This window comes from Bombina bombina, chromosome 6 (assembly GCF_027579735.1).
Source record: "Bombina bombina isolate aBomBom1 chromosome 6, aBomBom1.pri, whole genome shotgun sequence".
Taxonomy (NCBI): Eukaryota; Metazoa; Chordata; class Amphibia; order Anura; family Bombinatoridae; genus Bombina; species Bombina bombina.
In genome coordinates, this window is record NC_069504.1 from 594800950 (window position 1) to 594813983 (window position 13034).

Here is a 13034-nt window from a genome sequence, read left to right on the forward strand (position 1 = left end):
AGCGTCTGGCAGATGTTCAAGACGTTCAGGCATTTTGTCAGGCTTTAGTTAGAATCAAGCCTGTGTTTAAACCTGTTTCTCCGCCATGGAGTTTAAATTTAGTTCTTAAAGTTCTTCAAGGGGGTCCGTTTGAACCTCTGCATTCCATAGATATCAAGCTTTTATCTTGGAAAGTTCTGTTTTTGGTAGCTATCTCTTCGGCTCGAAAAGTTTCAGAGTTATCTGCCTTACAGTGTTATTCCTCTTATCTGATATTCCATACAGATAAGGTAGTGTTGCGTACCAAACCTGGATTTCTTCCTAAGGTGGTAACTAATAAGAATATCAATCAGGAGATTGTAGTTCCGTCACTGTGTCCTAATCCTTCTTCAAAGAAGGAACATCTATTACACAACCTTGACGTGGTTCGTGCTTTAAAGTTTTATTTACAAGCTACTAAGGATTTTCGTCAAATATCTGCATTGTTTGTTGTCTACTCTGGACAGAGGAGAGGCCAAAAGGCTTCGGCATCTTCTCTTTCTTTTTGGCTGAGAAGCATAATCCGTTTAGCTTATGAGACTGCTGGCCAGCAGCCTCCTTAAAGAATTACAGCTCATTCCACTAGAGCGGTCGCTTCCACATGGGTTTTTAAAAATGAGGCCTCTGTTGAACAGATTTGTAAGGCGGCGACTTGGTCTTCGCTTCATACTTTTTCTAACTTCTACAAATTTGATACTTTTGCTTTCTCAGAGGCTATTTTTGGGAGAAAGGTCTTGCAGGTAGTGGTGCCTTCCGTTTAAGTTCCTGCCTTGTCCCTCCCTTCATCCGTGTCTTAAAGCTTTGGTATTGGTATCCCACAAGTAATGGATGAACCCGTGGACTGGATACACCTTACAAGAGAAAACAAAATTTATGCTTACCTGATAAATTTCTTTCTCTTTTGGTGTATCCAGTCCACGGCCCGCCCTGTCATTTTAAGGCAGGTGTTTTTTATTTTTAAATTACAGTCACCACTGCACCCTATAGTTTCTCCTTTTTCTTGCTTGTCTTCGGTCGAATGACTGGGAGTGGCAGTTAGTGGAGGAGCTATATAGACAGCTCTGCTGTGGGTGTCCTCTTGCAACTTCCTGTTGGGAAGGAGAATATCCCACAAGTAATGGATGAACCCGTGGACTGGATACACCACAAGAGAAAGAAATTTATCAGGTAAGCATAAATTTTATTTTTGTTTTTTTTATTGCATTTCCCATACTGTCCCAACTTTTTTGCAAATGGGGTTGTATTATATATATATATATATATATATATATATATATATACATATATATTTTTATATGTGTATACATATGTACTTATGTATTTATATGTTTATGTATGTATTTATAGACATACATACAAAAATAAACACATAAATACATACAGTATGTAGATATATTTAGATATACAGTATATATATATATATATATATATATATATATATATATATATATATATATATATATAAAGATAGAGCCCCACTCACTGGACTTTTCAAAGACATGTGCCAATTTATTGTGACGTTTCGGAGATCAAATCGTCCCCTTCACCTGGTCTGATGAAGGGGACGGTTTGATCTCCGAAATGTCACAATAAATTGGCACCTGTCTTTGAAAAAGTCCAGTGAGTGTGGATTTATCTTTCCATTTGTAATACTTTTGTGTCTGACACCCTGTTTGTTTAAAGTGAGTTTAAAATCATATTCATGCAATATACATATTTAATAAAGTGTTATACGTTGTATTTACTATAAATATTTCACATTCCAATGTTCTTCACACAAGGGAATATGTTTTAATTTTTTTTTAAATAAATATTCCTATATGCTGTATATCTGTATATATTACTCGCCACTTCTAATCCCACCTAAATCGCACCCACTACTTCACCCCCTCTTTGCATATGCTTAGGCATTATTAAACATTTTGTAATATTGTTTTATGTTATATCATAACAAATTAAATAATGCTAAATATAGTAATAAATTATCAAAAATAAGTTCATAGCAGCTAGAGGTTCTGGGTAGACATGTGCGCGGTCTAAAAATCTGTTTAGTTTCATTTCGTTTCGATTCGTTTTTTTATTTTTTCGGCTCGGTTCGGTCAAATCAATTCGGTAATGCCTTCTTATTCGTTTCGGTACCGTTCGTAGTTTCGTTAATTCGTTCTTTTGGATGCATTCGTAACCGCAATTCGAATTTTGGACCGATACGTAATTTCGGTCCGATACGTAATTTCGGACCGATACGTAATTTCGTTCCGAATTTAAATTCGGTCCGAATATTAATTTCTGACGTTTTGTAATTTCGTATACGATACGGTTCGATTATTTCGGATACATTCGATTTGTTTTTCTAATCAATTTGATATTATTTAATCATATCAAATATTATTCCTAAATGAAATGTATATTGTATTCCACTTTTAAATGACTGTAATATATTAACAATAATAAATGTATTTGTAATATGTCATTTATTTTATTTTAAAGTTTTTAAACACTATCTTTATAATTAATTATTTATACTGTGTGTGCAGTGTGCAGCCAATCATGCAGCCTAATTATGCTTGCATCACTCCTGCAGTCTGCACACTATAGCCACACCCATGTAACATATCTTATTCTTAAATTTTTTTGTGAGTTGAAGACTGAAGACAGAGAGCAGGTTGTTGGAGAGAAAGAATGTCTGAAATTGCTATTGTTCATGGAGGTGATAGGGGGGACATTAGAGATAGCGACAGTGTAGCTAGGGAGAGTAGTACTAGAGGTAGGGATAGGGACCGTGGAGAAGGTAATAGGGATAGTGATAGAGGTAAGGAATCTAGGCGTCGGATTCATCATAGGGATAGGATTAGGCAGTTAAACTTTAGGGACCTAGTTGGTAGTACTAGTACTACTAGGCTAGGTAGGGACAAGGAGAGGCATGGTGAGCACACCAGTGCCAAAAAACATATTAGTAAGCGGAGGAGGCCACTTACAACAAGTTCCTCTGAGTCTGATGCTATTGAAGAGCATGCTGCCACATCACCAAGGCACAGAGGGCCAATTTTTACAGCCGATGAAAATTTGTGCCTAGTGTCAGCTGTGCTCAAAGTCAGGCACATTTTATTTTCATCAAGTGTTTCCTCGTCGGCCAAGCAAGCGGCATGGGACACTGTTTGCGATGCTGTCTTCGCAGTTGGGGGAGTGGAGCGTACAGCCGCCTGTGTCAAGCACCGGTAAGTTTTCAAAATCAATTTTCTTTTATAGTAAAAATAAACTAACTCTAGTTAGCCTGTGTGTACATACTACACAGGCCAAAATGTGTAAACTAAAGAAATACATTCAATTTAATATTATTTTTCATTGTCATGGCATCTTTATTTGAAAAAGCAGCAATGTAAGTCAAGCTTAAAGCCAGGGATAGTAAACTCTGAAAATATATTTCATGATTCTGCTAGAGCATTTATTTTTTAATCAACTTTCTAAATGACTCCTATTTTATTATTAATTAGTCTTTTTTCTCTTATCTTTATTTGAAATTGTAGCTTGATAATTTAAGGACAGGACATAGCCGTCCCATTTTTTGTTTTAGTACCCCCTGGCGAGCTTTTGAGATTGGTGGCAACTGGCAACATTTATTAAACCAATTCTGCACCTAAAAAATGCTCATTCCTGCTTTCAAATAAAGATTCCATGTGAATGAAGAAATAATGACTTACTATTAAATTATATAATTGTTTAAATTTTCATCTCTATCTTGAAATAAAATGTTTGTGTTTACTATTTTATTAATTATCCATTTAAGGCCTTTTTTATAATATTTACAGAATTAAAGATGGAAACTTTGCCCAAAAAATACCAAATATATTCTTTTTTTGGATTATATATATTTTACTTCTCATGATTTATAAATAAAGGCAAGGGATAAACTTTAATCCACTTTATGGGGCACAAAGTCAGATTCAAACTTAAAGGGACACTTAACCAAAATTATTTATTTCACGATTCCGATAGAGCATCAATATTTATTTTTATCAACTTTCTAATTTACTCCTATTATCAAATTTTCTGTGTTCTCTTGGGGGTCAATGTATTAATGTGCGAGGGGAAATGATACGATGTAGCGTATCATGTCCGCCGCACATCGATAAATGACAGCTGCTTCATAACTTTTCCTGCGAGCCTCAGGGGCATGAAGCCCCGTATCGAGCTTGATAAATTAACCCCTTGGTAACTATCTCTTTATTGGAAAAAGAATGAATGTAAGCCTATGAGCCAGCCCATCCTTGGGTCAGTACCTGGGTACTGCTTGATGATTGTTGGCTAAATGTTGCCACCAATCAGCAATCGCTATCCAAGATGCTGAACCAAAAATTGTTCCATTTCTTCCTTAAAGGGACAGTCTAGTTAAAATTAAACTTTCATGATTCAGATAGGGCATGCAATTTTAAACAACTTTCCAATTTACTTCTATTATCTAATTTGCTAAATTCTTTAGATATCCTTTGTTGAATAAATAGCAATGCACATGTTTGAGCCAATCACACAAGGCCTTTAGGTGCAGCAACCAATCAGCAGCTACTGAACATATCTAGATCTGCTTTTCAGCAAGTGATATCAAGAGAATGAAGCAAATTAGATAATAGAAGTAAATTAGAAAGTTGTTTAAAATGACATTCTCTTTCTAAATTAAGAAATAAAAAAATTGGCTTTCATGTCCCTTTAAGCTTTACAATTATTTACATTCCTTCTTTTTCAAATCAAGCTCCAAGGAGACTGACTAAATATTAATAAAAAATAAATAATAGTATTACATTTTATTAAAATTCTATGCTCTACCCGAATCTTGAAATAAAAAATTTGTCTTCAGTGTGCCTTTAAATATTCATTTATAAAAAAAATTATACTTATCAATTTATTATCAAATTTACTTTGAGCAGCACCGTCCTCATGCTTTTCTCGTGCAGTTTTCTATACTCTCCACTGCACATTCAGCTTTGGTTGTATTATTTTTTAAGTCCAGGTATGTTTTTCTCATGCTGCAGTCTCACTCTCTAGTATGTGCATGACTGCATCAGACAAACATACCTGTCCTTATAATATAAATATCTTATTGTTAGAGGACCGCTCATGCTGCAGTCTCACTCTCTAGTATGTGCATGACTGCATCAGACAAACATACCTGTCCTTATAATATAAATATCTTATTGTTAAAGGACCGCTCATGCTGCAGTCTTACTCTCTCTAGTATGTGCATGACAGCATCAGACAAACATACCTGTCCTTATAATATAAATATCTTATTGTTAGAGGACCGCTCATGCTGCAGTCTCACTCTCTAGTATGTGCATGACAACATCAGCTAAACATACCTGTCCTTATAATATAAATATCTTATTGTTAAAGGACCGCTCATGCTGTTTAATAAATAACATAATTAAGAAGTAGCTATAGCTAATAAAAATACAATGCAATTCTAACACTTCATTAAAATGTATACAATTATTTTTATACCAATTATATTTGTTTATGGTCACCTGTATATGTGACAGATATCATCCAATCACAGACTATGGGGCATATGTTGTATCAAGCTCCGAATGGAGCTTGATGCCCCGTGTTTCTGGCGAGCCTGCAGACTCACCAGAAACAGCAGTTATGAAGCAGCGGTCACAAAGACCGCTGCTCCATAACCTGTCCGCCTGCTCTGAGCAGGCGGACAAAACTCGCAACAACACAACCCGATCGAGTTGATTAACACCCCCCTACTGGCGTCCTATAGTCCGCGAGTATGCAGGGGGCGGCGTTGCACCAGCGGCTCTTGTGAGCTGCTGGTGCAATGCTGAATAGGTCGAGCGTATTGCTCGCCGTATTCAGCGAGGTCTGTCGGACCTGATCCGCTATGTCGGATCAGGTCCGCCAGACCTTGATAAATATGCCCTATATGTATACCCTGTGAGCTTCTGCACATGCTCAGGAAGTTATTACATAAAAAGACTGTAAATTAAATGTATATAAATGAAGTAAATTATTAAATGTATATATTTAAAAGGACATGAATCAATGTTTCTTCCACGATTCATATAGATAATAAAATTTTAATTAAATAACTTTCAAAATAACGTATATTATTTGATTATCTTCCTTCTCTTATCATTTGTTGAAATGTTTTTTCTAGGCAAGCTTTGGAGCAGCAGAGAAGCTATTTTCTCGCTGTTGATTGGTGGCTGCACAGTGCATATACATATATTTCAATTTTGATTGGCTCAACCAGGTGTTTTGTTAGAAATTATTCGTGCATTGCTGCTCCTTCAATAAATGATACCAAGAGAATGAAATTAATTAGAAAATCAAAGTAAATGCTAAAGGTTTGGAAAATGATATCCTCTATCTGAATCAGGCAAAATATTTTGTTTTCTTTTCATGTCCCCTTAACTTTCCAATTATCTGATTCTGATCTAGCTGATTCAGAATCAGAAAACTTTATTTTCACTTTATAGTCCATTTCAATGTATAACAGATAAGCAAAGACTACTGTACTAACTTTACCAAAAAAAAACCAATTTATTTGTTACATAACTAAATTTTACATTCATATAAAACAACAATAACCTGTGAATTTATATATATATATATTTCTATTAATCTATCCATCTCTATAATATAACTTTTTACAACAAAAAAAATCAGTGGTAAAGGTCAGGCACTGTCATTCATTTCCAATAGCTCCGCTGGTATTCTTTGGATGTATCTGATGCAAAATGTAAGAAATCCTTATTTTCAAATAAAGTCAGTATAGTTTATCAATAACCAAAAATATGTTTTTATTTTATTTATAGGTATTATGATTGCAGGGCCATTGTAAAAAAGAAAATGTCATTGATGCACTCCACAAAGAGAGTGCGTTTTAACAGTTGGGAGATGGAGATGCGGGACAAGCTTCTTGAAGAGGCTGTTGTCACTGGAGAAGGAAGTGTCACTGGAGAAGGAAGCTCAAGTAGGAGAGACGAATCTGTCAGGGAAAAGAGAGCTGGTGAGTAAAATTAAATATACGATTACTTTGATTACTTTGCATGGGTGTGGAAATAAAAACCAAAAAAAATGGAATAAAGTGGAATACAAGACAATCGATTTATCCTTTAGCTATTACAATTTCCCTTTTTTTTTTTTTTTTTTAAACAAATAAAGAAAGACCCATATCTGTAAGGCCAAAAAATCATGTATGACAGGAGTTGCATTGTAGGCAGCATATATAGTTACATAAACATATTTCAAAACTCAATTTCCATCATCCACATACATTTCTTGTGTATGTGAATTGTGAATGTGAAAGATGGAATATGAATGCATCTGGCATAGTTGTATATGAGAGAATCAAAATCACACTTTTTATAAGTCTGGTGAGGTAGCTTGATTGTCAAAATGCCATGACTACAAAAGCCTGTTCAAAGATACAAATGTTCAAATCCCAGCAGGGCCAACTCAGCCCTTAATCCTTCTGATGTCGCTCAAATGAGTACCATTAAATTTCTTAATAATAAGTAACAACTATAACTATCCAACTGCCGATTTTTTTAAATTTTGAGAGCGAGCGCTGAAAATGACCTTCAAGACTTTGAGTACCACTGTGAGAAAGGCGCTATATAAATAATAATTATATATATATCATCCTTCTCCCTCACCATGGCCCTTCTTTTGTGTTCCCCTCACTCCCCTATGCCCCTTCATTTGTTGTTCCTCTATATCCTTTTTCCTCATGTCATCTTTCTTCTCTTTCCCTCCCAAGGCCCTTTTTTTTTTTCTTTCCCTACCTCACCAATACCTGAATTTTATACGCTGTGGCCTTTGCATCCTTTTTTCTGTAATGTGACTTCAAATATTTAAAATATAAAAAATCGACCATGACATTAAATGCCTATTAGGGTCTGTTGACAATATTTTCTATATATATTTCACTACCTGGCCTGTATAGGTTTTTTTTTACATTATGATTCACTCATCACTAACAACTTTTGTCCACTAATACACGTGTTAGACTTACCTGTCTCTTATCCTTGATGTTTTCCAGATCAACGAAAATACTCTGCAGGCCGATCATCAGCCCCAAGCACGTCTCAGCCAAGTTCTGGTAAGTACCTAAATAAGGAATACAAAGTAGGTTTTAGAATAAAAAAAATGGATTGAAGATTAGATTTCTACTCCCAGAGTATTACATTCAAATAGTAGTACCCTGTCCCAGTTCCCTAGCCCATCACTAATAACTATTGTTCACTAATACACATGTTAGACTTACCTGTCTCTTATCCTTGATGTTTTCCAGATCACCGAAAAAAATCTGCAGGGCGATCATCAGCCCCAAGCACTGATCAGCCTAGTTCTGGTAAGTATCTAAATAAGGAATACAAAGTAGGTTTTAGAATAAAAAAAAATGGATTGAAGATTAGATTTCTACTCCCAGAGTATTACATTCAAATAGTAGTACCCTGTCCCAGTTCCCTAGCCCATCACTAATAACTATTGTTCACTAATACACATGTTAGACTTACCTGTCTCTTATCCTTGATGTTTTCCAGATCACCGAAAAAAATCTGCAGGGCGATCATCAGCCCCAAGCACTGATCAGCCTAGTTCTGGTAAGTATCTAAATAAGGAATACAAAGTAGGTTTTAGAATAAAAAAAAAATGGATTGAAGATTAGATTTCTACTCCCAGAGTATTACATTCAAATAGTAGTACCCTGTCCCAGTTCCCTAGCCCATCACTAATAACTATTGTTCACTAATACACGTGTTAGACTTACCTGTCTCTTATCCTTGATGTTTTCCAGATCACCGAAAAAAATCTGCAGGGCGATCATCAGCCCCAAGCACTGATCAGCCTAGTTCTGGTAAGTATCTAAATAAGTAATACAAAGTAGGTTGTAGAATAAAAAAAATGGATTGAAGATTAGATTTCTACTCCCAGAGTATTACATTGAAATAGTAGTACCCTGTCCCAGTTCCCTAGCCCATCACTAATAACTATTGTTCACTAATACACGTGTTACACTTACCTGTCTCTTATCCTTGATGTTTTCCAGATCACCGAAAAAAATCTGCAGGGCGATCATCAGCCCCAAGCACTGATCAGCCTAGTTCTGGTAAGTATCTAAATAAGTAATACAAAGTAGGTTGTAGAATAAAAAAAATGGATTGAAGATTAGATTTCTACTCCCAGAGTATTACATTCAAATAGTAGTACCCTGTCCCAGTTCCCTAGCCCATCACTAATAACTATTGTTCACTAATACACGTGTTACACTTACCTGTCTCTTATCCTTGATGTTTTCCAGATCACCAAAAAAATCTGCAGGGCGATCATCAGCCCCAAGCACTGATCAGCCTAGTTCTGGTAAGTATCTAAATAAGGAATACAAAGTAGGTTGTAGAATAAAAAAAATGTATTGAAGATTAGATTTCTACTCCTAGAGTATTACATTCAAATAGTAGTACCCTGTCCCAGTTCCCTAGCCCATCACTAATAACTATTGTTCACTAATACACGTGTTAGACTTACCTGTCTCTTATCCTTGATGTTTTCCAGATCACCGAAAACACTCTGCAGGGCGATCAGCCCCAAGCACGCCTCAGCCTAGTTCTGGTAAGTACCTAAATAAGAAATACAAACATAGGTTTTAGAAAAAAAAAGATGTATTGAAGATTTGATTTTTCTCACAGAGTATTACATTCAAAATGTATCCTGTCCCAGTTCACTAGCCCTGTTACCTTTTTCTTGGAAAGTTACTTTCCATGATCAAGTGTTGTGCTTCAAGATATAATGAACCAAACATTTTTCTTTCATGATTTCATACTAGAATCTGCTAGAACAGCAAATGAACCTACTTAATTACAGTATCTGATAATCAATTTTTCTTTGTTTTCTAATATTATCTTTGTTTTAGAAAGCAATAATGTAAGCCTGGTCCCCGTTTTTTTTTTTTTTTTCTTTCCAACCCATGCATAGTGGCATAGTGCTTGCTTACATTCTTGATTTATAAAATAACAATAATAAGAAGACAACAAAACAAATTTTATGATAGGACTATACATTTATAATGCTGCTTTATATTTCCTGCTCTTTCAAAATATTGAAAGTCAAATATTTGTTTAATTATCCATTGTATCGCGATTTTAATATAATGACTTTCATCAGCCTGATAAGGATTCTGCCGGCCATCCACTTGTTGCGACTATCAGCTGACCATTCTCTGCTAAATGTATGGCACACTATTCACCTTTTCATTAAATATTTTTTTTTTTAATGCTTTACCATTTTTAAAAAAAAATTTAATATTCAAAATAAATATTGATGTCTTCACACAAACGTATTATCTATAATTTAGTATACCTTGGCTTGTGCTGATTTTATTCTATATTTAACAGTGTTAGTAACTCGGATTCGGATCCCACCAGTAGCAGCCTTCGGAAGTGGAGAGATGCCCACTACTCCTCCACGTAAGTTATAACAAACTGAAAATGTAAACAAACAAGACAGGCAAAAATTATCTTGACATTTTATGTAATTAAGCCTTTACTATATCAAAAATAATCAGCTACAAATGATTTATAACGCAATTTTTCTACAAATAAATTTATTAAAGGGATACTAAATAAAAAAAAATTATTTCATGATTCAGATAGAGCATGAGATTTTAAGCACCTTTCTAATTTACTCCTACTATCAATTTGTCTTTGTTCTCATGCTATCTTGATTTGAAAAAGCAGTACTGTAAGCTTTAGAGCCGGACCATTTATTGTTCAGCATCTGGGTAGCACTTTCTGATTTGTGGCTAAATGTAGCAAACCAATCAGCAAGCTCTACCAAGGTGCTGAACTAAAAATGGGCCGGCTCCTAACCTTTTATTAATGCTTTTTCAAATCAAGATAACATGAGAACAAAGAAAAATTGATAATAATAGGAGTAAATTAGAAAGTGGCTTAAAATTGCATGTTCTATCATAATCATGAAAGAAAAGATGTGGGGTTAGAATCCCTTTAATTGAATATAACTTTTATTTAGATTTGACAGAGAGATAAAATCGGTCCATCCTGGATATTAAAATATATTTGAGCGAATAATGTATAATAAAAGTTTGTGGATAGTCTGTTGCTGTATTTTTCTTAGATATTATGGAAGAAATATTTTAGCGAGAGTCTTTCTATGTCTGTACAACATGTCGACAAATACATTGGTTTTCATACAACAAAATAATATTTGATTACTGTTTCATCGATTTCAGAACTACGCGGCATTTCTGCAGGTGGAAGCCATAGCAGTCAACTGCATTCACCTGTTCTTTGTGTAGAGGGAAGTCCTGTTGTAAATATTCAAGCAACATGCTTTTCACCATCGTCATCTGTCATCGTTGACCAAACATCAACAGAAGACCATGCCCCCATTGTGGATGAGCAGACAGCCCAGACTCAAGCACCTCAACTGGAAGAACAACATCGGTATAGCCGGACGGAAGAATTACTTCTGGAAAATTTACTGGCAACAAAAAAATTAACAAAAGCGGTCAACAATATGAGAAAAGATGTCCATAGACACATAGACAGGGCATTAGCCCGTGTCAACAGAGATCAGAGGCAAGCAATTGATCAAATGCACGAATCCATTTTGGATGCAATTTATCTGAATCTACACAATGTTTCCTGACCTGAAACATAGATAGAACTTTATTATATAACTTAATTTTATGACTCAAACTTGTGATACTTATATTATTTTACAAAGTTTAAAAATTGAAAGTTACATTAAAAACCTTCTTTATGAGCAGCACTCCATGCCGGTTTAATAAAAATTATTTTGAAGTAAACATGTATTGATAATTCTTACCCGTGAACTCCTTGTAGCATCCTCTTTTTTAAGGTCTGTCTCCTCCCTCAAAGTCAAGTCTACAGTTTTTCTTTAGAATTCTATGAAAAACATGAGAAAGAAACACAGAATATTTTATTAATAAATGTAAATAAATTATGGAATGTGTGGATTAAGTGGTAAATTTAAAAGTCACTCACTTGTTTGTGCCTCTGTGCAAAGCATTACTATTATTGTTTTTTTTTCTTATGAGGAGCGGACTTCCAGAATGACAACACTGTCCTAGAGATTAACCGTATTTTTTTGCGTATGGTAGCAGCTGGCTGATTGTTCAATTTATATTTTTTTGGATCACTAATATTTTTTCTTACTGCACAAAAATATTATTCTTAGTTGTAATTCAATGTTTTTTTTCTTAAACATTAAGACAATAATTTTGGATAACAGTCTCCAAAACTCCCACTAACTAATAAAAAAAATTGTGGCTTAACTTGAACTGTAACTAATGTGTGACAATTCTTACAACAGAAACTTTTCGTGTAACGTGTAAATATGTGTTAACAATTGTAAAATTAGGATGAAGGTGCACTTATTAATTATAAACGATTTAAAAAAAAAATGGATACACTAGTACAAATGCTTGAGCAAGCTTGTTTAGGGCGGCTAAATCAATATCTAAAAAAATAACGAAAAATATAAAGAAAGTCAATAGAAAGTTGAAATTGTAATAAAATCAACCATCAAACCCTTGGGAAGTAAAATCGCTGTCAAATAGAAATTTATTTTTGGGTCGCCATTCTATCACAAATCATCACATAACATTTCAATGTTTATTATGAAATATTTAAGGTTGAAGGTCACATGACGTTACCTTCAAATTACTAATATAAATCAAAATAATGGGATTTTTGGGCCTTAGCTTTTAAGTTTAAATTATTTGTAATTTGTTTTACATTTTGGATGGATACCCTGCTGTAGTGGGAATAAAATATATTATGTCTCAAAGAGGGGTAGAAAATTTTGAATTTGGGAAGTTACTTTATTGATGACCTCTAGCTAACTAAAAAATATCATCCAAATAAGAGATCTTTTGCTTTAGGAGCCATGATGATTGATTTGTCATGTAATGACAACCAGCAAAGCCGGATTAGCCTAACGGGATACCAGTAAATGTATTGTTG

The 13034-nt window shown here is 34.5% G+C and overlaps 1 long non-coding RNA gene across 1 annotated transcript; it reads right to left on the minus strand.

Annotated features, from left to right (window-relative positions):
• Positions 1-9551: 9551 nt before the first annotated feature.
• LOC128665189 (uncharacterized) lies at positions 9552-11573 on the minus strand. Its single transcript, XR_008403025.1, has 3 exons — positions 11327-11573; positions 10384-10505; positions 9552-9644 (listed from the first exon to the last, which is right to left on the minus strand). It is a non-coding gene; the product is annotated as an uncharacterized LOC128665189 (long non-coding RNA).
• Between the last annotated feature and the right edge of the window lie 1461 nt (positions 11574-13034).